Source organism: Ovis aries, chromosome 14 (genome assembly GCF_016772045.2).
Source record: "Ovis aries strain OAR_USU_Benz2616 breed Rambouillet chromosome 14, ARS-UI_Ramb_v3.0, whole genome shotgun sequence".
Taxonomy (NCBI): Eukaryota; Metazoa; Chordata; class Mammalia; order Artiodactyla; family Bovidae; genus Ovis; species Ovis aries.
Genome location: NC_056067.1, coordinates 47,231,886 through 47,257,233, shown reverse-complemented (window position 1 = coordinate 47,257,233; position 25,348 = coordinate 47,231,886). Strand labels below are relative to the sequence as shown.

At 49.1% G+C, this 25,348-nt stretch overlaps 1 protein-coding gene across 7 annotated transcripts in view; it reads right to left on the bottom strand.

Annotated features, from left to right (window-relative positions):
• SIPA1L3 (signal induced proliferation associated 1 like 3) overlaps positions 1-25,348 on the bottom strand; it is a 254,293-nt gene that overhangs the window by 144,902 nt on the left and 84,043 nt on the right. For all 7 annotated transcript variants that reach the window (XM_042230909.2, XM_027977924.2, XM_042230912.1 and 4 more), the window contains one exon: positions 6,113-6,180. The gene's annotated coding sequence lies outside the window, so the exon portion shown is untranslated. The remainder of the gene's footprint in view (positions 1-6,112; positions 6,181-25,348) is intronic.

Genomic DNA, 25,348 nt, shown 5'->3' with positions numbered 1-25,348 from the left:
TGGGATTTTTCAAGCAAGAATACTGGAGTGGGTTTCTATTTCCTCCTCCAGGGGATCTTCCCTATCCAGGGGTCGAACGTCCATCTCTTCTGTCTCCTGTACTGACAGGCAGGCTCTTTTCCATCAGCACCACCAAGGAAGCCCCCAACATTCATAGTCATGTTGTAATTCCCATGACAATCTTAGGAGAAAAGAGAAGCTCCCAGTTAGGCTCCCCACTTGGGGCTCAGCAGTGATCAGGCTAAGACTAGATCGCAGGTGGGCTTGACTCTGAGCCTGTGCTCTCGGCCACTGTATCAGCCTGCTCTGGTGGATTTCACTTCCTTCAAGAAGCTGGCCTTGAAGCCCCAATGTCAGATGTCTCTCCTCAGAATTCCCAGGGCCCTGTGGCCTCCCCTCTCAGCACTCTCATCGCTCTGGCTTGTGCACCTACAGAGCTTTCCCCAAATACTCCCTATCCAAGAGGGCAGCCCTGGGAGCCCAGAGCCCAAATGGGATCTGTTCACTGGTTGGACGGATGGAAACCCAAGTCCAAACCCTTCATCCTACAGGAAGGCAGTGGAGAGTGCGCAATGAGAGCTGCCATGCAAGAGTTTCCCTGAAGAAAGGGGAGTTAGAGGAGAGAGAGAAATTGCTCCTTGACGACTGCCATTCCTTCTTCAAGGGCCCTAGCTGCTCCCAGGAGACCTCCTTGACCCCCACGTTTGTCTGGGCACCTCCTGGGTTTGCCCCATACAGCCTGGGCTGTGACTGTCTGAGGGCCTACTTCCCTCACTACACAAGGAACCCTCTGAGTTCAGGGCCCACTCAGCCAGGGGAGCCATCTCACCCACACCACTACACTGCAGGGGCGGGCACTAAGGAGGAACATATTAAATATGTGTTGAATCCATCAGCAGAACCCCAAGAAAGGAAGGAAGGCTGGAAGCACCGTTCTGGGAAGAAAAGTTGAAAGCACAGGCCAAGCTTGTTTGGAAAAGAAGGTCAGGAGATGACTCCGCCATCTGCAAGCCACAAACAGCCCCCAGGAGGAAGGTGTGTGACCAGCGCCCCTCACCAGGATGGGACCAGAACCACTGAGATGTGAACACAGAGCGGTAGTGATTCATGAGGAAGCTTTTTAATGATCAAAACTTCCCCCAAACAAATATGCTGCCTGATTCCTCCCTTCCTAGAAAAATCTAAGCTGAGGTCAGACAGCTAGCAGTCTGAAACCCCAGGACCTTTTATGAAGCAACCAAATGCAGTGGCTATGAGTGAGCACTCTGGAGACACCGTAAAGATTCCCACTCTGGGGCTTCGCCAGTGGCTCAGTGGTAAAGAATCCACCTGCCAATGCAGGAGACATTGATCTCTGATCCCAGTTTGATCCCTGATCTGGGAAGATCCCACATGCCTTGGAGCAACGAAGCTGGTGTGCCACAACTGAGCCTGTGCTCCAGAGCCTGAGAGCTGCAACCACTGAGCTCAAGTGGTGCAGCTACTGAAACCGGTGTGCCTTAGAGCCCACGCTCTGCAACAAGAGACATCATCGCAACGAGAAGCTCACGCACCACAACTGCAGAAAGCCTGCCTGCTGCAATGAAGACCCAGCAGAGCCAAAATAAAATCATCATTTTTAATAAAACTAAATAAATAAATAAATAAAGGCTCCTACTCCAGCTCCTCTACTTGGCAAAGGGCTTCAGCTCTCGGTGCCTCAGTTTCTAAGTCATTCCAGTGGGGAGATCACAGCAGAGACCTCATAGGGTGGGTGGAAGGAGTGAATGAGATCATGCGCGTAAAGTGCTTACAGCAGGCCTTGGCACCGAGTCAGCACCCATTAATGTTCATTATTATTGTTTTTCTTCCCCTGCGGAGCCAGACACTGTTGGCTGGCTAACCCACTGACACTCTTGATTCCCCTTTTCTCTGGCTTCCTCCTCAGAAGATGCTGAAATGCTAAACGAAACTTCTCACCTTCCTTGGTGGCTCAGATGGTAAAGAATCTGCCTGCAACGCAGGAGACCTGAGTTCGATCCCTGGGTCAGGAAGACCCCCTGGAGAAGGGAACGGCAATCCACTCCAGTATTCTTGTGAATTCCATGGACAGAAGAGCCTGGTGGGCTACAGTCCATGGGGTCACAAAGAGTTAGGCACAACTGAGTGACTAACACTTTCATAGTTTAGAACTAGGGGAAGTTATATGGCCCATTTCTGGCCAAGGATGCGTAAGTGGAATCTTCTGGAGAGGGGATTCTGGGAGTGCTGAGCAGTTCAGAACTGAGAAGAAAACAGGCTGCTGGCATTGATGCACCCTTCTGTGTTCTGGCTCGAGCTGCAGCAGCAACTTTGGAACCACGAGGGAAAGGCCAAGGGACTCAAGGAGGCTCCAGCTTAGACATTACTCAGCCTCTGAACTAACATTGGCAGCCAAGTACCACTTGGTTTGTTGTTATGGGACAGAAAGCAACTCTCATTTAAGCTGCTGTGAGCTGGGTTTTCTGCTCCTGCAGCTGAAGCCATTCCAGGCTGCTGCGCCCACCATGACACAAACAGCTCAGGGCACATGGCCATGGAAACTGTCTACCAGCCTCAGTTCAGGTCCCCGGCTGAGAACTCCTGATCCAGAGAAGAAAGCACAGAAGGCCAAGACCAGCATTTACCAAACCTGAGTCTCTGTGTTCTACCCTCCCTTTTCAGCTGCATCTATTAATGTGTCCCATTATACAATTACTTACTCAATAAACTTGAATATATATACATACATTTGTATGTAGAATCTACATTCTTACTCAAACAGCAAAACTGGTATCTTTTGCTACAAAAGTAACTTAATGAATAAACACAATGAAAAGGAACAAATCCACTGATCTCTGAAAGTTAACTGATGTACCATAATTTGGGTTCAGGTGGTTAGCAAGAATTCCTCATTTTTGTCTTCTATTGGGGAAAAAATCAAAAGATCTGGCAAGATTTAGCATTTCCACAGGGCAGCAAATGGGCTAGAGCTAAGTAGGGGCTGCTCCTCAGAGAGGGAACACATTTTCCTGTTCGCCACAATTCCTGAAACCCTATTCAGAAGTAAGTTAATTTGTTCAGCTCTCCTGGCTGGCAGGTGGAAGAATTAGGTCAGGGCCTCTTCAGAAAAGCCTTCCTGAATCGCCTGGTCTAAAATCGCCCCCTTGGACTTCCCTGGTGATCCAGCAGCTAAGACTCCGTGCTCCCAACGCAGAGGGCACTGGTTTGATCCCTGGTTGGGGAGCTAAGACCTCACACACCGCACAGTGTGGCCAAAAATAAAATAAAATCGCCCCCAGTTGCTCCCAGTGAGTCTCCTTTTCTGCTTTACTCATCCTTATAGTACTTATCCCGACGTTCACTCCTTTGTCTATTGTTCTATCCTTCAGTAGGATGTCAGTGCCTGCAGGGAAAGGGTTTTGTCTGTCTTGTTCATTCCTGAATCCCCAGTACCTGGAACATAGCAGTAGGTGCTCAAATGCCTGTTTGTTGAGGGAATGAACGGAACAAATGAAGGGACAAATGAAACCCCATGGCCCGCTCTCCAGTCCCTGATGTGCTGGTTACCAGGTGGGAACAATGCTGGTCCTCCTGCGGCTTGAGAGGCAATACTAGGAATTCACTCAGAAACTGGAACTTGTACCATACTAAATTTAAAAAAAACACATTTTTTTTTTTGGCCATGCTGCACGGCATGTGGGATCCTTAGTTCCCCTATCAAGGACTGGACCTGAACCTGGTGCACTGGAAATGTGGAGACTTAACCACTGGACCACCAAGGAAGTCCCCCTTTTACCACGCTCGATTCAAATAAGTACCTATGAGGCCACAGGGCTTCCCTGGTGGCTCAGCTGGTAAAGAATCTGTCTGCAACGCAGGAGACCCTGGTTTGATTCCTGGGTCAGGAAGATCCGCTAGAGAAGGGATAGGCTACCCACTCCAGTATTCTTGGGCTTTCCTATGGCTCAGCTGGTAAAGAATCTGCCCGCAATGCAGGAGACCTGGGTTCGATCCCTGGGTTAGGAAGGTCCCCTGAAGAAGGGAAAGGCTACCCACTCAAGTATTCTGGCCTGGAGAATTCCCTGGAATGTATAGTCCATGGGGTTGCAAAGAGTTGGACACGACTGAGCAACTTTCACCTCACTTCATGAGGCCATACAAATATATGTTAATAACTGAAATAAATGAGGGGGAAGGAACAGGTCTTCCTCACAGAACTAATCATGAGGACAATTCATAAATGTAAAAAGAATGAAGGACATTAAAAAAAAAATCACCATTGGGAAATACCACAGTAATAACTTGCATGCAAGATTCACCCTACCAGTGGCAAAATGAGTGGGTGCAAGCTTAAGGAGAAACTCGTGTGGTCTCAAAGCACCTCTCCCAAGATATCTATCAATTACAAAGGGAAAAACAGTTACCAGACAGTGGAGAAACCCAGCAGACAGCAACCCGACCGAGTGATCCAGGTTAACATCACCAGTGATGAGATACGTGGACCTATGGGTGCCATGCGCCACGGTGGGCACCTCACCTCTGAGGTGTTCCGCCGAAAAACGCATAAACTGCAGAAATATCAGAGAAACCCAAATTGAGACAATCTACAAAATGACAGGATTGCTCTCTTCCGAAGTGTCACAGTCATAAAAGACAAGGAGAGACTGAGGAACCGAGGTGGACAAGAGGAGGATTAAGGAGATGGGACCACTAAATGCAGTCAGGGATCCTGGACAGGATCTTGGAACAGCAAAAGGACATCAGCGAAAAAAACAAGTAAAACGAGTCTGTAACTTAGTTCATAGTTCTGGGCCAGAGTTCACTTCCTGGTTTTGATAGCTGTGCTACAGCTAGCTATATAAGATGGTAGCAATAGGGGATGCTGACTGAAGGGTAGATAATGTGACCTCTCTGTACTATTTTTGTAACTTTTTATAAGTCTAAAATTCCTCTAAAATAAAAAAAAAAGTTAATAAAGAGTTGGGCCAAGAAGCATCCCACAATGGAAAGCTGGTCTCAAGAGACTGGTCCACAAACAAGCTTTTGTACCTGGGCAGATCCACAGACCAGGATGAAGGAATATGAAGACACCCAAGACAAAAACAAGGAAGAAGATACTGTCTATAATTTTTTAATTAAAAAAATTGGGCTTTGGCCACAAGATCTTAGTTCCCTAACCAGGGATCAAACCTGGGCTCTTCGCAGTGACAGCTTGAAGCCCTAACCACTGGACTGCCAGGGAATTCCCTCTGTCCGCAGAGTCACTCAGTTCCCAAACTCAACTGACTGGTCCTTGCAACTCAGCTAACACTATTATGTGCATCCAGAGCCTGGATGCCAGAATCTTCTGTTCTCCCACTTGCCAAGAGACACTATTGGGGTCTCTTGGTGCTTCAAGGGTCAGACAGCACCCCCTCTCCCAAGCCCCTTGTGGCATCCTGCCAACAAAGGTAGGTGTGCTCACTTAGGAATGACCCACTATCACCTGGGACACCCCCCACCCTGAGGCCCCCTCCTCTGGTCTAGGCCAAAGAAACCAAAGAAGGTGCTCACTAGCCAAACACCCAGAAACCTACTTCAAAACACGTTAAAAATCTTCATATTACAGGTAAGTACTTACCGTGTACACCTATTTTAATTTCGTGTAACTACTCGCACAACATTTTTAGCCGATAGACTCACAGCATATCCACACGGTGGGGGCCGGGGCCATTCTGTATCCTAACCATGGTGGCAGGTACACAGTGGCATGCATTTGCCTAAACTCAAAGAACTACACACCAAAAAGTGAATTTCACTTGGTGTAAATTTTAAAAACGGAAATTAAAAAGTTGAAAGGAAGTGAGGTCCAGCTGGACACCCACCCAGCTACTGACAGTCATTACTTCGGAAGGAAGACATCAGACTGTGGGTCTGGGGAGAGACAGTGAAGGAGACTTCTGTCTTTCCCCTGATACTCTTCCAATTAAAAATGTTTTAAAAATAATAAAGAAAAAGGAAAAAACAAACAAAAAACCTCAAAAACTCAAAAACGAGCAAAGAATAATAGAGACTTACATGCATGAGTTGTAAGGCTTAAGCAAACCAAAGTCAAACAAACCTTAGTACTCACCCTTGGTACGTTCTGGACACTAGTGCTCCTTATGGGTCCCAGGAGAGCTGAGGTCAAAGACTGTGCATCTATGGAGAAAAAAAAACCCAAAGCCACAAGGTTACGTCTTTGGCCAATATGAGCCTTCCTACCATAGTACCCGGCCGTTATTCACGAATTCAGTCCCTCAATGAGTATTTATTGAACGCCTGCTGCGTGCCAGGCACCAAGGGTACACCAATGACCAGGACCGGGGTACTGCCCATGGGGAGCAGACACTGCAGCAAGGAAGGGAGACACTGAACAAATACAATTTGCAGCCAGAGAGTGGCAGGTGCCTAAGACTGAGGGAGCTGCTGCTTTTCTTGAGGGGCCAGAGGAAGCCTGAGGACGAAGACCTGAACACAGGAGACCATGAGCTGTGTGATCATCTGGGAAAGAGCCTTCCAGGCACAGGGATGGCATGTGACCTGAGGCGGGAGTGTGTGTGTGCAAGTGAGCGTGTGTGTGTTGGGGTGGGGCGTGGGGGTCACTCAGGAGCAGCAGAAGCAGAGTGCGTGTAGGAGATGAGGGCAGGGAGGTGTCAGGAGCACAGATGAAAGCCCATTATAATGACATCTCCTTCAGACAACTGTGAGCAGAGGAGTGGTGGAGAAAAAGCTCTTGTCCTGACTTGTAACTCTGTATTACTAACTTATGTTTTTGACTATTTAGTATGGTTGTACATTTTTGAGTGGCTATTTCATGGATGAATGAATGTTCCTGGGTTGAGAAGCCACTGTCTCCATGGTTTGACATTATATTTCAGTTGAGGCCAGGCACGAAGGCAGGGAGATGAGATCTAAAGGACAACCCAGAACCTTCCCAGATGCTAAATGGTGACTTTCACTGCCTGTGTGCCAGGCTCCGTCCAGGCAGAACCTGCCGGCTCATTTCATGTCTCCACCCCTGCCCAATAAGCCTAAGAAATACAAAACATTATTGCATCCGTATTACAGATGAGAGAACTGAGGCACACAGTGGGTAATGGGCCCACCAGCTGAGGCTGCCCAGCCAGTCAAAAGTACACCATAGGGAGGATGAACCCAGGTAGCCTGGTCCCTCACGCTTACTCACAGCCTGTTCCTGACCATTTGGCCAGGCCACGTGGTCACGGTGATCAACGAGGAGAGGGCCAACTGCAGGCTGGCAAGGACTCCCCCAATCCTTCCTCGATGTGGCCATGTCCACATGCCACCCACACACCAAGGCCGACCTCACACCCCAGCCAGACCCTCCAACGAGCCTCCGGGGAAGGGAACCTAGCAAGCAGCTGGCCTACTTTCCAGAGCCTAAGGAAGGGAACCTGGCAAGCAGCCGGCCTACTTTCCAGAGCCTAAGGATTAGTACAGTTTCAATAATCTTGCCCTTAGGGATGCTGGAGAAGCCAAAAGGAGTTCTTAGTTCTTACCCTTTCTCAGGCCAGGGACCCCTGTTAGCAGCCTGGTGAAGAAGGGTGTGAGTTCTTTATTAGAATCACATGCTCAAGCGTACAAAATGCAATACACAAGGTTACAAAGGAAATGAGTTATATTCAGAAATATCTGTAACACAAAACCTATTCTGAGATACAGTCATCTTTGCGCTTCTTTATGAATGCTTTTGACAAACCTAAACAGTGTATTAAAAGGCAGAGACATCACTTTGCTGACAAAGGTCTGTACAAAGTTATGGTTTTTCCACTGAGAGCTGGACCATAAAGAAGGCTGAGCACCTAAGAAATGATGCTTTCAAGTTGTAGCACTGGAGAAGGCTCTTGAGAGTCCCTTGGACAACAAGGAGATCAAACCAATCAATCCTAAAGGAAATCAACCCTGAATATTCATTGGAAGGACTGATGCTGAAGCTCCAATATTTTGGCCACCTGATGTGAGGAGCCAACTCACAGAAAAGACCCCGATGTTGGGAAAGACTGAGGGCAAGAGAAGGGGGGTGACAGAAGATGAGATGGTTGGAAGGCATCACTAACTCAATGGACATGAGTTTGAGCAAACTCTAGGAGACAGTGAAGGACAGGGAAGCCTGGCGTGCTGCAGTCCACGGGGTCGCAAAGAGTTGGACATGACTGAGCAAATGAACTACAGCAATAGTGAATGCTTTAAATCACAAGATCTTAGCAGTGGGTCCAGGAACTACAGTCATTTAGGAAGTGATGAGCGTAAATGACTGTCTGCAATATCCACAGCAGTAATATGATATGGAAACACTTCTGAGTTCTCGAGTGGCGACAAAGTCATGGGTGTTGCTAACACAATGTGGCTTGTGGCCTTTGTTCAGAAGGAATGGAAATTATTTCAGTTAGATGGTAGAGAAAACAAAGATGTAATTTTTCCCCAGCCAACTTCATGATCCTCTAAATTGCATCCAAGGAGTCTACAAGGGTCCATGAACCCAAGACTAAGAACGCCTGTGCTAGTCCTGAGATAGGGTAAAGGTGGAGCAGGTGTTAAGGGACGGTAACAGCTGGGGAATGTGGGGCAGATCCATATCTGTGTTAGTTTCATATGGGAAGCGGTCCTGGGCACTGAGCGGTTTTGGTGCATCCTGTACCCACTTCCCTTTTCCAGGTCAGCCCTCGGAGCCTCATCTTTCTCACTCAGCCCATGGGATTCCTGTGAGGATGACCCCACCCACAGCTTGGTAGGGAAGGGAATGGTGTCATAAAAACATAGGCCTGGCCAATAAAGTCACTGTACCCCCTCTTCCAGAGCCCTAACCTCAGGGATGGCTCAAGGTGACCCTGGCACCAAAGCCAGCTGATCAGGTCCACAGAAGAGTCTCAGGACGTGAGCTGGGATAATAGGAAAATCCCCGGGGCTGCTAAGCTGGTTGGATATATACCTGGAGCTGCCCCAGAGCCCATCTGACAATAAAGCCAACAGAGGACTGCAGAGCCAGGAGATGGAAGGAAACGGGGTCCCAGAAACGCTGAGGTCGTTACACACAGAATGTCCCAGACTGCAAGTTCAAACATTTCCTCTCATATGTTAGCAGGCTGACCTGAATTTCTACTTGTTCACACAACCGAATGACTCTCAACTGACACAGAAGGGAAGGCGTGAGTATGGTTCTTGACAATTCCCACAGCTCACTACCAAGACACTTCAGAAAGCATAAAATAAAATTAGAAACAGCTACTATACATAGAATCATCAAATACAGAAAAACACACACTCTGTAAAAACTCAGAAATAATCTCTTGGGTGGTTGCAGTCCCTAAAGCTGGTCTATGAAATACTAATGATTTGGATTTTCAACATGCTTGGAAGGGCAAGAGGGAACCAGAAGCACCTAGAACACCTTCCTTTATCACCAGGCTTTCCATTAAAAAAATTCTTGGGATGATCAGGAAGCCCCTGCCTGTAAAATTGTAATCAGTGCCTTTTTAACTACATCGGAAATTGCTTTTCTGCCACTCATTTCCCCCCTTTCTTTCTCTTGAGTGATGCTCATGGCTCTTTAAAGACACATCAGCAGTGACGCGCAGTGGTGCCACGTCTCTCTGAGCTGGGAATCTATTTCCTGTCAAATGGAGGAAGCTGTGATGTCCATCAGTCTGGGGACCTTGATACACAGGAGGGGCCGCAGCAGAAAGGAAGATGCCCAAGGGGTGCGGAAATGCAGCAAAGGCAGGGTTTAGCACCAGGAGTTCAGCCAGGACCCCAGACAGCCCAGAGCCCCTCTTACACCACCCTGGGAAGGAAGGACCCTAGTTGGAGTTGCTTAAGTAATTCCAGCACCCACCAGAGCAACAGCCCTGGCTCACCTGTCACAGAGGTTACAGTCACAGGGCTGCGCACCTTGCTTCCTAGGGTTTATACCAAGAAACAAAAGCCAGGATGAGAGAACCTGGGGGTGAGAGGGCATCCTGGCCTGCCTCCAAGTCTCATGACTCCTCCCCTCAGCCACAGTGATTGGCTCTTGGGAGAGACACGTGACCCAAGCAAGGCCAATCACAGTTGACCCCAAACATTTTGCTGGATTACTGGGAGGAAGAAATGGGTGGAAGGTAGGGGCTGCTTGAGGGTTTTTCTCTGCCCCCTGGGGGAGGGGATGGTCACCGGAGAATAAAGTCAAAGCCGAAAGAGGCAGAACCCAGAAGTGGAGTAGGGTGGATTCCTGACAAGAATACCTGAGTGCGGACTCTGGTCAGGCCAGCTCTGAGATTTTCAAGTCCTAAAGCCATGAATTCCTCCTTTGCAGTTTAAGCCAGTTTGAGTTGGGAGGATTCATTCTATCATTTACAACGGAAATAACTGACTGTTAGAACTGGAAGGGACCTCAGAAATCAATACAGTGCTCCTTCGTGTTCCAATGAACATAATCCTTCCAAGGAGCTGACAAAACAAAACTATGCTACGTCTCTCTAGAAATGCCCCCTCCCTGCCTCCACCCCCCAAACTGTAATGGGGATGCCAAAGACCTGAAACCTCTGTTCATAGGAACCGGGTGAAGAACTCTTCAAGCTACTCTGATCTGCCCACTTAATGGATAAGGAAACTGAGGTTCAGCATGCTGAGATGTCTTGCTTGGGACTCAGGGCCAGTTGGGGGCAGAGCCTCCTCACAGCCCAAGGAGGTTTCACCCTGAACTCCCCTGAGTATGGGCCTTAGGGAGACAGCAGGGGGCCTCCATACCCCCATTCCCCTACAGCAGCTCTACTTTTTTCTGTTTTACAAAATGGGCTCTCAGGGAAGTATCTGACAAAAGTTCCATTACTCCACAATCAACATCCTGAAAACCAATCTCTTATATCACATTTCATGGTGTTTACATGTTAATGATCTTGGCTTTGATCCTCGCTGAAATCCTGTGAAGCCAGCTTTATAGCCATGGCTCCAGGCAAGGTGTTTCTGCAAGGCCAGCCAGCCCGGGCGCTGCTCTCCTGACCCCAGAGCAGCCTATGCACCTGGGTCTTTCTGTCCCTGCACTTCTTCCCTTCAGTTTCCATCTCAACTCATATGGAAAAGGTCATCCACGCATACCTCTTCACAAAGGCCAAGTAAGGAAGTCTGTGTGTGTGTGCGTGTGTGTGTGTGTGTGTGTGCACTCAGTCATGTCCAACTCTTTGCAACTCCATGGACTGTACCCCACCAGGCTCCTCTGTCCATGGAATTTCCCAGACAAGAATACTGGAGAAGGTTGCCATTTCCTCCTCCAGGGGATCTTCCTGGCCCAGGGATCAAACCCACATCTCCTGCACTGGCAGGTCGATTCTTTGCCACTAGTGCCACCTGGGTAAAGGGCTGGCTAATCTGACAGGTGACAGTCTGTGGCTGGTGCTGGCATCCGCTTCCCCAGTGGGCAGGATCGGCAGCCCCAAAGGCTGGGACCAGGCCCTACCAGCTCCTTTCTCTCCCTGTGCCCAGAGATGGCAGCCTTCTGTCTTTTACTGAACAAGACACACATCCTGGCCAGTGTTCATCCAACCTCTAGGCAGCCCCCTGACCAGGCGGTCATTGCGGCAGACAGGTCTGTAAGTGGCTGGCCTAGGCATTTCAATTTGAGGTGAAGGAGAACCAAGCCCAGGAGGGGCCTTCTGCTACAAGCTGCGTTCTCCTTTTTAGACTTTACCAGAGCTTTACATTGGGGGCATGAGGGACCTACTCACCTACCAATAAAGTGGTCCAATCACCCTTCATTTAGAGAAGATTCCCATCATACCCATCCCCACCCTGTTTCTGGAACAGCAACTTCGGAAAATCTCTATTCACTAAACTGCCTCTACCCACCTGCCAACAAAGAAAGGCTGCTATGGGAAGAAAAGACTTGGCTGTGGGAAAATCCAGGCCCTTAACTGCTATCTTGTATGACAGCCACTGGGATCCTCTTGTAATTAATCACGTTTTCTCTTATGACCTATATTCTGTTAACAACGCACATTAACGATTCAGCATTGGTTCTTTCACTGACTGATTCAGTCCACAATCATGACCAAGGCTGGATTGCTCACTATGAGGATGTTAAAGCTTCATCTTCTGTCCTCTCCTCAGCCTCCACCCCTCCCCAACCCTGTCCTAGAGAAGCATCTTGGTATTGGGCTCTCAGCACGGAACTCTGAGGTCTTCACTGTGCCAGGAGTGGGGTGGGCTGGGGGGAACCGTCTCATGGTTGTCCTGCCTCCAGCCTAGCCCAACTAACTTCTGGTTGAGTGGCACATGACATACCTCTACAGAAAAACTGCTCAGGTAAAGCGTCCATGAGTGACCATCTTATGCACAACAGACTGACTAAGAAGTCAGAGTCTGACACCATCAAATGTACTAAAGTTATGGAATTAGGGGAAGTCTCTGCAGGTGGGAGTGTATGTTGCAACAGTCATCTTCAGAGAACAGTCTGGCCATTTCTTGTAACGAGAGACAGTGACCTCAGTGACTTTCCCCACTGACTGAGGTCTGAGATTCCCTGCCAAGTCCCCAGACCCACGAGACCTTGTGAATTCTCATTCTGGCTTGAAGGGTAAGGCTTTGATTTTTGTTACATGCCAGAACTGTTTTCAAGTCAATCATCAACTCATTTAACTGTCATAACAAGCCTGTGAAGGTGGGTCTACCAGCATCCTCATTTTTAACAGCTCAGGAAACTGATGCACAGAGGGGTAGCCTGCCCAAGGTCACACAGCCAAGGAGGTGGTGCAGCCAGGCAGGGTTTGAACCCAGTGGGTCTGGTGCCGGAACCACCAATCATGCCAATTCCCAAACACAGAGTTAACAGAAAAGGCTCAGCCCTGAACCCAATCTCATTCCACATTCAGACATCATTTTCAGATGGATCCAAGACCTAAACACAAGAGGAAATTACAAGTGTATCTAGAAGATAAAGCAGAATCATATCTCCACACTGGGGTAAGCGAACTTTCTCAGTCAGGGCATCTGGGAAGGTGTTTGCTCTCCTCACAAAAAGAATGAGGCTCACCCACATGACCCTCTGCCTCTTCACCAGTCTGCCTTTTTCCAGCTTGGAATGTAGACATGATACTTGGATCTGAGAGGCTCCCTCTTGTCTCCAGAACACTACTTTGCCAGAAGGGAAGGACTGAACCCTCAGGGTGCCCCAGCCCTGCGGGGAGGGTGGGGGCAGCAGCCGTCTTGCAGCCATGATGGGGCACAGCGCTGGCATTCACTCTGCCGAGTTACCGAGTCACATCCTCTCCCTGCAGGTGTTACAAGACACAAACCACCTCCAACGTGTTGAAGTGACAATGCCACCTGTGATACTTGCAGCCCAAGGCACTCCTGACCGAAACACCCGCTCCATCACAGTGCACCATCACACCACTAACCAGAGTTTGTAAAGAGCCACTAACAGGAGACTGAAACAATCTCAAAAAGTCCCAATTCAGAGGTGAACTCTGAGAATCGGAGATTTCCATCAAGCATGGCTGATCATTCCTGTTGTTTAGTCGCTATGTCGTGTCCAACTCTTTGTGACCCCATGGACTGCAACATACCAGGCTTCCCTGTCCTTCACTATCTCCCAGATCACAGGCATCCAGAAAGATGACTTGGTGCCTGAATTAATTCTCAAAGGATCTGAACCGGAGAGGGCCTTCTTTCTCCCCATGGACCCTAAGAGCTGTCGAAGAGGCCATGGTTTCAAAGGCCACGCCCCGCCCATTGGCAGAAATGCTTTGAAGTCTACTGGCTGCAGGCTCACGGGCTGGGGAAATCCTGCAGAGCTTGTGGATCCTTTTTCCTCCTGTCAGTAGGCATTTGCTGGATGTGCCAAGAGTTAAGCCCCTTCCTGCACTCCTATGAAAACAGCCTGTCAATGTGGTTTCAACTGCCGAGTGCTTTTCCACAAAGCACTCTCTGGAACTCAGCTCATCAGATGGGAGACTGAACACTGGTCAATCTACCAAAGTAGGTCAGGCTTTATTTTTTAATCCTCTTGTTCATTGTATACACTGAAAGGGAAGAATGAAAAAGAAATATTAGCAGTGAGAATGTCTAGGATTATTTAGCCTCTCTGTGCCTCAGTCTCCCCCTCTGTAAGGTGGAGATGAGGATAAAGTAAATTGTCGTTGTTGTTTTTCAGTCACTCAGTCGTGTCTGACTCTTTGAGACCCCATGGACTGTAGCCCACCAGGCTCCTCTGTCCATAGGCTTCTCCAGGCAAGAATACTGGAGTGGGGTGCCATTTCCTTCTCTAGGGGATCTTCCTGGACCAGGGATCGAACCTGTGTCTCCTGCACTGGCAGGTGGATTCTTTACCAATGAGCCACCTGGGAAGCCCCATGAAGTAAATCACTTCATGAAAAATGTTTAGAGCAGAACTGATCATGTACTAAATGTTCAAAAAGGTGTGATACCATTAATTTTAATGCTGGTGACATGGTCAGTTTTTCGGACTAAAGGCCCTTGAGAGGCTTCAAAATCTCCCCCTTTGGTCAATCAGACAGAAAGACACTCCTTTGATTCTGGCCATTTAGGGAAGGAGAAGGCTTGAAGGCTCAGGCCAATGGGCAGAAGTTGGCTGCCAGGGCCCAGGGGCAGGAAATGGACCTTCTGGTGCTAGCTGTCCAGCTAGCAGCCATTCCTCCCTTCCTTATCGGGATGCTCAGCAAAGACTACATCTCCCAAGCTCCCCCAAAGCTCAGTTCAGTTTGGTCGCTCAGTCGTGTCCAACTCTTTACAAACCCATGGACTGCAGCATGTCAGGTTTCCCTCTCATTCACCAACTCCCAAAGCTTGCTCAAACTCATGTCTACCAAGTCAGTGATGCCATCCAACCATCCCATCCTCTGTCATCCCCTTCTCCTCCTGCCTTCAATCTTTCCCAGCATCAAGGTCTTTTCCAATGAGTCAGTTCTTTGCATCAGGTGGGCAAACTACTGGAGTTTCAGCTTCAGCATCAGTGCCGTGATGGTTAAGCAAAAGGATAGAAGTATCTTGCTTTACCCGAGGACTATGGAGCTGCCAGCCCAGCCCCAGACTGCAGATCTCAGGACATTTTACTCACAAGAGAAACCACCTGCCATTGAGTTTACACCACTGTTACTTCTCATCTCTGCTACTGGCATCCACATGCAGTTTCCAATGACACTGTGGCCTTACACAGCAGATGCGACAGTGTTCTACACCAGAGGAATCCTTCTAGCAACCTGCCACTATTCAGAGTAGAGAGCTAGGTACAGTAAGTAGAACGCTACATACAGAATTTTCCACAGAAAGGAATTACAATAATTTTGCCTTAAGAGGATGTAAAGCGAGAACTGGATGAGATGTACTGAATCATTCATCCAGCAACTACTGCGCACTATCCTATTCTGGGCACTGAGTGAGACAGGGTGAACAAAAGCAGGTAAGAGTCGGGACTTCCCTGTTGCTCCAGGGGTTAAGAATCCACCTGCCAACGTTGGGGAAACAGGTTCAATCCCTGGTCTGGGAAGATTCCACATGCCACAGGGCAACTAAGCCCATAAGCCACAACTACGGAGCCTGTCCTTTGCAACAAGAGAAGCCATCACTATGAGAAGCCTGTGCCCTGCAACTGGAGAGTAGTCCCCACTCGCCGCAACAAGAGTAAGCCTGCATGAGCAGCAGTGAAGACCCTGCAGCCAAAAAAAAAAAAAAAAAAGCAGACAGGTCCCCACCCTTACAGAACTCACAGTCCGGAACAGGGGACAGAAGACAAACAAACAGGGGAACAGACGTATACACAAGTGCAAACCGTAAGAAGTACGACGTCGGAAACCTGAGTGAGTTTCAGCACAAAACTGAAGAGAAAGGAGAAGGAAGCCATGTGAAGAACGGGAGTAAGAATATCCCAGAACACCCATCAAATGAGGGATGGATAAACAACACATGATACATCCATACAGTGGAATATTACTCAGCTGTAAAGAGACTGTAGCACTGATTCGTGTATACAACATAGATGAACACTGAAAACATGATGCTAAGTGAAAGAGGCTAATCACAAAGACCACCTCATATCAGAGATTCCATTTATATGAAATGCCCAGAAGAGGACAATCCAGAGACAGAAAGTAGATCAGTGGTTGCCAGGGGCTGGGAGGCGGGGGTCACGGTAGGGGAGTAACTGCTAATGGGTACAGGGTGTTTCCTGTGTGGATGAAAACATCCTGGAATTAGATACTGGTGATGGTCGCACAATCTTGTGAACACACTAAAAAACACTGAACCACGCTTGTGAACCACGCTTTAAAAGGGTGAACTTTATGGTATGTGAAAGAAAAGTCAGTCATGTCTGACTCTTTGCGACCCTATCGACTATATAGTCCGTGGAATTTTCCAGGCCAGAATACTGGAGTGGATAGCCTTTCCCTTCTCCAGGGGATCTTCCCAACCCAGGGACTGAACCCAAGTCTCCCACATTGCAGGTGGATTCTTTACCAGCTGAGCCACAAGGGAAGCCCAAGAATACTGGAGAGGGTAGCCTATCCATTCTTCAGGTAATCTTCCGGACCCAGGAATCAAACCGGGGTTTCCTGCATTGGAGGCAGATTCTTTACCAACTGAGCTATCAGGGAAGCCCAGTATGTGAATTATATCTCAATTAAAAGACTCAAAGGGCTATTCAGATTGAATTACCAGATTGGTAATAAAGTCTCTAATGAAAGCTAAAAAAATAAAAAGAAAAGAATATTCCAGGAGATGGAAGAATTTGTTAAATACACTCAGAGGAGGCCCTCTTGTCCAGATCGCTGTGGTGAGGGAGGGAGGGGGTGCTGGGAGATGAGGCAGAAGCTCGAGGGCTGTGTGAGCCCCAGCCAGCCATATGCTCTTTATTCTAAGTCTAACCAGGAGGAGGAGGATGGTGTGCTCTGACTGACATTTGAAAGACCCCTCTGGTTGTTACATAGAGACTGCCGGGGTTGAAGAGAAGCAGGGAGAAGTGTGAAGTGGCTGCTGTCACACCCAAGGACGGATGCTGGTGGCTGGGAGCAGGGCAAGGGCAGCGGGATGGAAGAGAAGGTTGGTGATGATCTGTTTCAGGTCAAGGACAGAGAAGCCCTGATGAGGGCCTGGCTGTGAAGGGGGTGGTGGGGTGAGGCGGAAAAGGAAGATTCGAGAGTGATCTTTACATGGTCTCATGAGTTTCTCCAAAGTGGTTTTCTGCCAGATTCTAATTGTGCACAGCACAAGAGCAGATCAGCAAATGCCTGTTAAATGAGTTCAGTGAATGAACAGTCGCTGCCTGATTTTTTGTAGGGCATATTTTTGTATTTTCAATAAAGATATGAATTCTCTCTCTCCATATGTATGTGTGTGTACGATCATATATATATTCTCTCATACATTCTCTCTGTCTCTCTCTCCGTATAATATCCTTACCTGTACCTGCTTCTCTCCCATCCACTGGTGGACAGTGGTCCACGAGATACCATCAACTACCCAAATCAGAAACCTGAGAATACTCTTTATATATATATATATATAGTATAGTATAATATAGTATGTATATATACATATAGTATAGTATAATATAGTGTATATAGTGTATATATATATATAGACACACACACACACACCCACTCTACCTACCCTGAGCAAGATAAAGACAGAGTCAGCAAAAATCAGGTCCTTCCTTCTCTGAGGGGATGAATAGATCAGCCAGTGACCAGTGAGCTCTCACTTCTGATGAACGACCAGTAGGAGACGAAACAGAGGAAGAGACGCTGATCCAGCAACAGGAAGCATTCTCTTTTTGGTGGTGATGGAAGCGTAAGGAACACAGCCAAGAGCAGGGAGAAAGCACTGTAGATAAAAGTGGTCCACTGAGTGAGGAAGCCTCAATCGAGAACAAGTGAGGGCTTCCTTGGTAGCTCAGTGGTAAACAATCCACCTGCCAATGCAGGAGACCTGGGTTCAATCTGTGGGTCGGGAAGATTCCTTGGAGAAGGAAATGGCAACCCACTCCAGGACTCTTGCCTGGGAAATCCCACGGACAGAGGAGCCTGGCGGGCTACAGTCCCTACGGTTGAAAAAGAGTTGGACTTGGCTTAGCAACGGAACAACAACTGCCCAGGGAAGCCCAGCAGGCGATGAGCTGTGACTCACTGGGGTTATGAGCCCCCAACCCACTGAAAGCCACATGCATCCTGAGGGGACACCAGAATCCTGGAGGAATGCACCTTTGTTCTGGGTAGAGAAGCGGGAAAGGGGGAGGGAAGCAGAACCTCACAGAGAACAACTCCAGGGCCAGCACGATCACAGACCACAGCACAAACAGAGCCCCTGGAGTGGCGAGACACACCGTCCTTTGGGGACGTGTCCTCCCCACAGCTTCCTTCCAGGTCCTCTCTCCCCAGCAACAGGGCTGGTCTGCTGGGGGCAGGGGGTATGAGCAGCATCCCACCGTGTGGCTCTGTGGGTGGGCTGGGGGTGGATGTGAGGTAACAACTTGCTGCCTGTGCCGCCTGCCCTGGGCAGCTTCACGAGATCACGGCCCGGGACCTGAGGCCTTGACTTCGGCGTTCCTCTAATTCTTCCTGGTTATTCTCCTGAGGGGCAGACTTGGTGGCGCTGCCTGCTTCACACAGTTGACCAAACTCTGCTTATTTCATCCTACCAAATGCCTGGGAAATAGGTCAAATAGCCTGTCATTGTCGTTTAGAAGTGACTTCTTACCACATGCCACACGAGCCCCTCCTATGCTGACAGAGGTCCAGGGGCACCTTTCCCAACACCAAATCCATGGGCGCTCCTCATGTGGGTTCGATACCCTCCCCAGGTGCCCTCTAGGATTGTCCAATGAGTGGAGTTTGTTTTGACCACAACGGTGGACGCTGCAAAGTCTCCCAAAGACAGAGCGCTGGGCCATGTGACGTGGAAGAGCATGAGTGCGACAGCCGCCACTCAGACACAACATACAGGGCCTTCCCCCGGGGCCCAGGGCTAAGACTCTGCACCCAGTGCAAGGGGCCTGGGTTTGATCTCTGGTCAGGGAACTAGGTCCCACATGCTACAGCTAAAAGTCTGCACGCCACAACTAAAGATCCCATGTGCCATAGCTAAGACCTGGTGCAAGCAAATAAATGTTTTGTTTTGTTTTTAAACACCATACACAACATACGGATTTTTCTCACTGTATTTTAAATAAACAGAATCATATCATATCTACTTCTCAGAATCGTGCTTTCCCTTAACTGCATCAAAGAATTGCCTCTAAATCAACTAGGAGAGCTCTGACCCACTCTTCTTAGCAGCTAATATTCCACAGTGTGGAGGTGCCATATTTTACTCAATTATTCCCTGAAAAATGGGCGTTCATTTTCCTTCTGGAGTTTTGCTTTGTTTTTCATTTTGCCACCACAAATAACGCTGCAATAAGTAACCTTTTGTACTGGGTGGGGGAGGGGGGCGTTTTTTCCACAGGGCAGATTCGCAGGCATCAAAGGCTATTTATGGAGTATTTTACAGTTAGCTTAGAGAATGGCTTCTGAGATCAAAGGATAGAGCTGTGTGTTTAGCAGGTGCTTGTTGGGGTGTAGAGTGTCACTGGAAGAATACACCTGAAATGGGTGTCCTCACAGGAGGCGAACTGGGCGGCAAGGGACCGGGGAGGGAGACTTGATTTTCACTGTACGTGGTTTTTTGCGTCATTTGACTGCTTTATCACGTGCCAGGACTGCTCATTCAAAAATAAATAAGGTTTCTTTTTTAGGCTGTCTTCTAAAAAGGTTGCGATGATTCACATGTCCTCCAGCAACGTGGGAGAAGACTCAGTTGAGCTCATTAATGCCCTATATTTTCTCCTTCAAGGCTGTCCATCCCCCCAGCCCCCATTTTTTGACCTAGTGTAAACTCAAACATCACATTTTACCTGCTTGTGAGATCCACAATTCCTCTAATTCCACAGCCCTTAAGCAGGCAGAAAGCAAACTGCCAGAGATACTAATTTTGACAAGTCAGCCTGGCCGACACCTCCCAATGGCACGAAAGAAACCCCAGCCAGGGCGGGAGCCGGTCTTTAGGGACCTGAAGGCACCAAGTGCAGAAGATAGAAGGGACGCTCTCCTCACGGGCGTGCAGGTCATGGTTTTAAATTCCTGCTGGCTGAACGGCCTCATTAGCGAGCAGCCTGGAGACCCCCAAGTGCCCCTAGCCTCTGAGGAAGGGCAAGGGAGGCTGCATGAGCAGCTGCTAGCTGAGGGGCCCTGTCTTCTGAGGACAAGACAGGAGGGAACAGGGGATGAAGAATAAGGAAGAGTCGAGCTCAGAGAAGCAAGAGGTCTTCTCATTCCCTTCCTACAGGCCCGTAGGCCTGCAGGGCTGGTCCAGAACCAAAGACCCCGGCGTGACTCAAACGACAGGACGACAAAGCTGAGCTCATGTAGAGAGCAAGGGCCTGAGCACTGGCAGCCACTCCACCTGAACGCACCTGCTGTGGCCACACTGCCTGCAGCTCCGGACTCACCTGTCGGGGGGTAGGGGTCAGGGTGGAGGGAAGAGACTGAACGTGGCCAGATGAGAAAGTGACTCAGGGGAAGGCAGGGGACGGGAGGGCATGAAAACACATCTCAAATCAGCAGCAGGTACACAGGATTTAGGCGGTGGATTGAGGCCCTGTGCTCCCGTTCTGCAGCCCACACTCTGATCAGAGCTGGGCCAGGTGTGGCAGAGCCTTAGCTGGAGTGGTTCCCTCCATCTGGGATGCCCTTGCCCTCGATCCTTCAGAGATTTGGCCGGCAAAGGAGTGGGCGGCCTCCGTGAATGGGGAAAACGGGAGACAATTTGAGGGACCATCAGGAGAGACAAGCCAACAGAGTGCGATGCAGACACCCAGCAGAGCCCATGTCTCTCCTTCCCTCCCCCTCCACAGGGAGTCCATTTGCCAGTTCTGTTGCCATAACCTCCAAAACACATCCTGAATCTATTTCCTTTTGCCTTTTTAATTTTGTTTCATTGTTAAAGTCTTTATTGAATTTGTTACAATATTGCTTTTGTTGTATGTTTTGGTTTTTTGGCCCTGAGGCACGTGCAATCTTAGCTCCCTGACCAGGGATCGAACCAGCTCCCTCTGCACTGGAAGGCAGAATCTTAACCATTGGACCACCAGGGAAGCCACCCCCCATCCCCTTTTCCTTCTCTCAGGCCAAGCTGCCAGCACCATCTTTCACCTGGACAGCTCCCTGACATCCTCTGCTGGTCCTCCTGAGTTCACTTTTGCCTTCCCAGATTCCATTCTACACACACTCAGCCAGAAGGATCAAATCAAACAAGGACCAGATCCCTTTCCTGCTTAAAATTTTTCAACGCCTCTAGGAACCTCATCCCCTTCCATTTTACTCCTCACCCAAATGCTCCCACCATACTGGCCTGTTTTCCCCTTTCAAGCTTATTCCTACCCTAGGGCCTTTGCACATTTTGACCTAGAAGATAATGTGAGAGCAAAGTGCATGGGTATGAGATAAGAGCCTTCCTTGTAGCAGGAAGAGCCGGAGCAAGGGTCCTGAGGAGGGTACATACCCTAGTGTCTATGGAGCACTGAGGAGGCCCATGGAAGGAGCCAGGCAGGTGAGGAGTGGGAGGAGAAGTCACAGGTCAAGGCAGGGCAGATTGTGCAGGGACGATGAGGACTTTGGTTTTTACTCGGGAATAGGGAGCAGAGGACAGACAGATCTGACGGGGTGGTAACAGGGTTCCCCTGGCTGCTCTCCCACCCTCTCTCCTGCCCAAGGTGAAAACCAGTCTTGAAGAGAAACAGAAGTTTGGTCATTCGTGTGGTAAATGTCTATGAAAAAGAAACAAGCAGAAGGCTCTCCACCCACTTCCTCCAGCCCAACAAGGCCTCATGCTGGCCAGCGGGGCTTTGTGACCTGACCGACAATCCATCATATCGCATTGAAGGAAACCAGACCCTCCTCCACTGGCCACCAGGAGAATACCCAAAGCAGATGGACAAGCAGTAAGGCCCCGTGGCTGGGAAAATGCCTTCATGGTGGTCAGCGAGGGCCAGAATCAAATCCCAGCTCAGCCTCTCAGCAGCTATGTGACTAGACCTTTCTGAGCCCAAGTCTGCGTATCAATAAAGGTGGAGGTGCGGTGGGTGGGCCATGTCCACCCCTGAACAAGCCTGTTGGGAGGATTAAGTAAGGTAATGGATTGAGGGACTGGCAAAACGCCTGGCACAGAGGGAGCTCTAAAAGATGTTAGCAAAGCTGTTATACCCCAAACACTGAAGAAACCATTAACAATGCTCGCAACTCCTCACGTCTGCCGACATCCTTGGGCCAAACTGGACTCTGATAATACTAAGCACAGGGCAGAAATGAAGGGTCCTCCAGAGAAGAGAAGCCTTCAGGTTGGAAGATTCTCTCCCCTTCTAAGCTACTCTCCATGGCACGAATGCAAGCCAGAGAGGAAAAATGGGCCACAGACAGTCTGGGAAGTGGGCATCAGAAGAGAACAGTACAGGGTCGTTTTTCAGTGCCTCACAGGCAGACCCCCCCCCCCCACCTGCATCTGTATCTCTCAAGGTGGAAATGTGAGTAAAGCGAGAATTTTAGCCACATCAAAGGCAGTCTAGGGCCACTTCTTGCCTCTTCCCCAGTCAGAAGAGCAGGGGTCCTCAGTTTGTTCCATGAAAGAAGGTCAAGGCCTCTGGGGGCCTCAGGTCCACAGCTAACATGGGGACAATTTTCATTCTTCAGGCGCATTCACAGTCATTCAGGAGAGACTTATTAAGCAACTACTATGGGCCAGACACTGCTCTAAACACTGATATAAGGCAAGGGGTGGACCCATGATCACTGCTCTCAGAGTTCAGGAGGATGGGGCAGAAAGCAAACAAATGTGTAAGAATAGTTGCTATGAAGGGAAACAGAGCAGGAGCTGTCTTAGTGTGCTTGGGAAGGCCTCTCTGAGGGGCCATTCAAGCTGAGGCCTGAATAACATAGTGAAATTATATATACACGCATACCCACACACATACATAATCTTAGATATAGCTGGCTGGCTGTATGTATAATACACACACACACACACACACAGAGCCAAGAACACAGCCCCTGCTAAAGAAATCTAAGGTATCTGCTTTGATAGTGACTTTTGCTCTTGGGCTACAAGGGGTCGGAATCTTCAAAAAACCTCTCTTAGGGAAAACACACTGACTGAAACCACCCATCCTGGCCAGGCACCATAGCAACCATCTGCATGGCTTATTTTATAACCGGAGGTCCTGGTAAGGATCACGGAACTAACAAGCCACCGCCAACCAGAAGAATTCCGGAAAGGTCATTGTGTCCTACCAACCTCCCAGAATTCTCCCCTCTGGAATTCATCCTGGCCAAGCAATGCGTGTGCCACCAGGAAGGACCTTGAGTCAGAATGATTGGCCAGAGACAATCCCGTCACCATAAAACCTGAGACTTCAAGTCACCTGGCAGAGCAGTTCTCCTGGGTTCCCTTAACCTCCTGCTCTTCTCCCAGGCGTCACTTTCCAATAAAGTCTCTTGCTTTATCAGCATGTGGGTCTCCTCAGATAATTCATTTCTGAGGGTTAGACAAGAGCCCACTCAAGACCCTGGAAGGGGTCCCCCTTCCTGAAACACCTACACTTTCCCCTCAGGTTCCAACCTGCCCTTCCCAGTGGAGCATCATTTGTAAAAGGTGTTCCTTTTCCTTCACTTTTTCATACTTGGTGGTGTACCACAGACACGAAAGGCACTATCAGGATTCCATGCCCCCTGCAAAGTGGCACAGTGCTCCACTGTACCATGAGCCTCACTGATTCACCCAGTCCCCTCATGATGAGGGACATGTAGGGCAGTTCCCTGGTGGCTCAGAGGTTAAAGCGTCTGCCTGTAATGTGGGAGACCCGGGTTCAATCCCTGGGTCGGGAAGATCCCCTGGGGAACGAAATGGCAACCCACTCTAGTATTCTTGCCTGGAGAATCCCATGAACGGAGGAGCCTAGTGGGCTCCAGTCCACGGGGTCCCAGAGAGTCGGACACGACTGAGCGAGCGACTTAACTTAGGGCAGTTCCCAGCTTCTGTTCTGCCAAACGGTGTTGCAATGAACCATGCTGGACAGAGATCACTTCTCATACTTGGGAACATCTTTTGAGGCAAAAATTCCTCAAAGTGGGAGTGCTAGGCAAAGGGAGGGTTCAAAGGGAGGGGTGTGCAAGCGTGGGGCTGATATCGCCCAAGCCGCTCCAGAACAACGGTCCTGCTCACCCGCTGCCCGCAGCGCGGGGCAAGCCTGCCTGCTTCTCCACACCACTGCCAGCAGCTCAGCTTCTGCTCTTGCCCTTCTGAGGACTGAAAGTGTACTGGTCACTCAGTCGTGTCTGACACTTTGCGACCCCATGGACTGTAGCCCACCAGGCTCCTCTGTCCATGGAATTCTCCAGGCAAGAATACTGGAGTGGGTAGCCATTCCTTTCTCCAGGGAATCTTTCCGACCCAGGGATTGAACCCGGGTCTCCTGCATCGCAGGCGGATTCTTTACCGTCTGAGTCACCAAGGAAGCCTCTGAGAGATGAAAACTATTATCTCAGCATGATCTTAACTGGCATTTATCTTATTATGTGCCATGTTGAATATATGTAGACTATACAGGTAGAATGGACAGAAATATGTACTGTGGTGTTGTGATTTATAGTAAGAAATGCAGTTGATCTTTGTTTCTGGCACAGTTCAATTCAGTCACTCAGTCACGTTCGACTTTTTGTGACCCCATGGACTGCAGCAGGCCAGGCATCCCTGTCCTTCACCATCTCCCAGAGTTTGCTCAAACTTATGTTTCTTGTACAGAGTTTCTAAAATCCTGGGAATTTCCTAAGTGATAAGAGCAAAGGGAACATCTTTTGTTTCAAATTATTGTTGTTTTATCCTAAATTCCTAAAGTAGCTACAGAGTTGTAAAGGGGAAAGGAGTGTCCTGTTATTCAGAACAAGCCCCTTCCAACCACACCTGAGTTGGTTAATGGGGTGACTAATGGGAAGTCCCTAGGGGAAACCCAAGGATTCCCCCCAAACCGCCTACACCCACTGAGGTGCTTGGCTGCCAGGAGAACCAACTTGGATTAGTGGTTGGAACTTTCAGTCCCATCCCCCGACCTCTGAGGAGAGGAGAGGGGCTAAAGATTGGATTCAATTGCCATAATCAACCAAGTCTTGGACTTCCCTGGTGGTCCAGTGGCTAAAACTCCGAGCTCCCGATGCAGGGGGCCTGTGTTCGATCCCTGGTCAGGGAACTAGATCCCACATGCTGCAACTAAGACCCAGTGGAGCCTAATAAATTT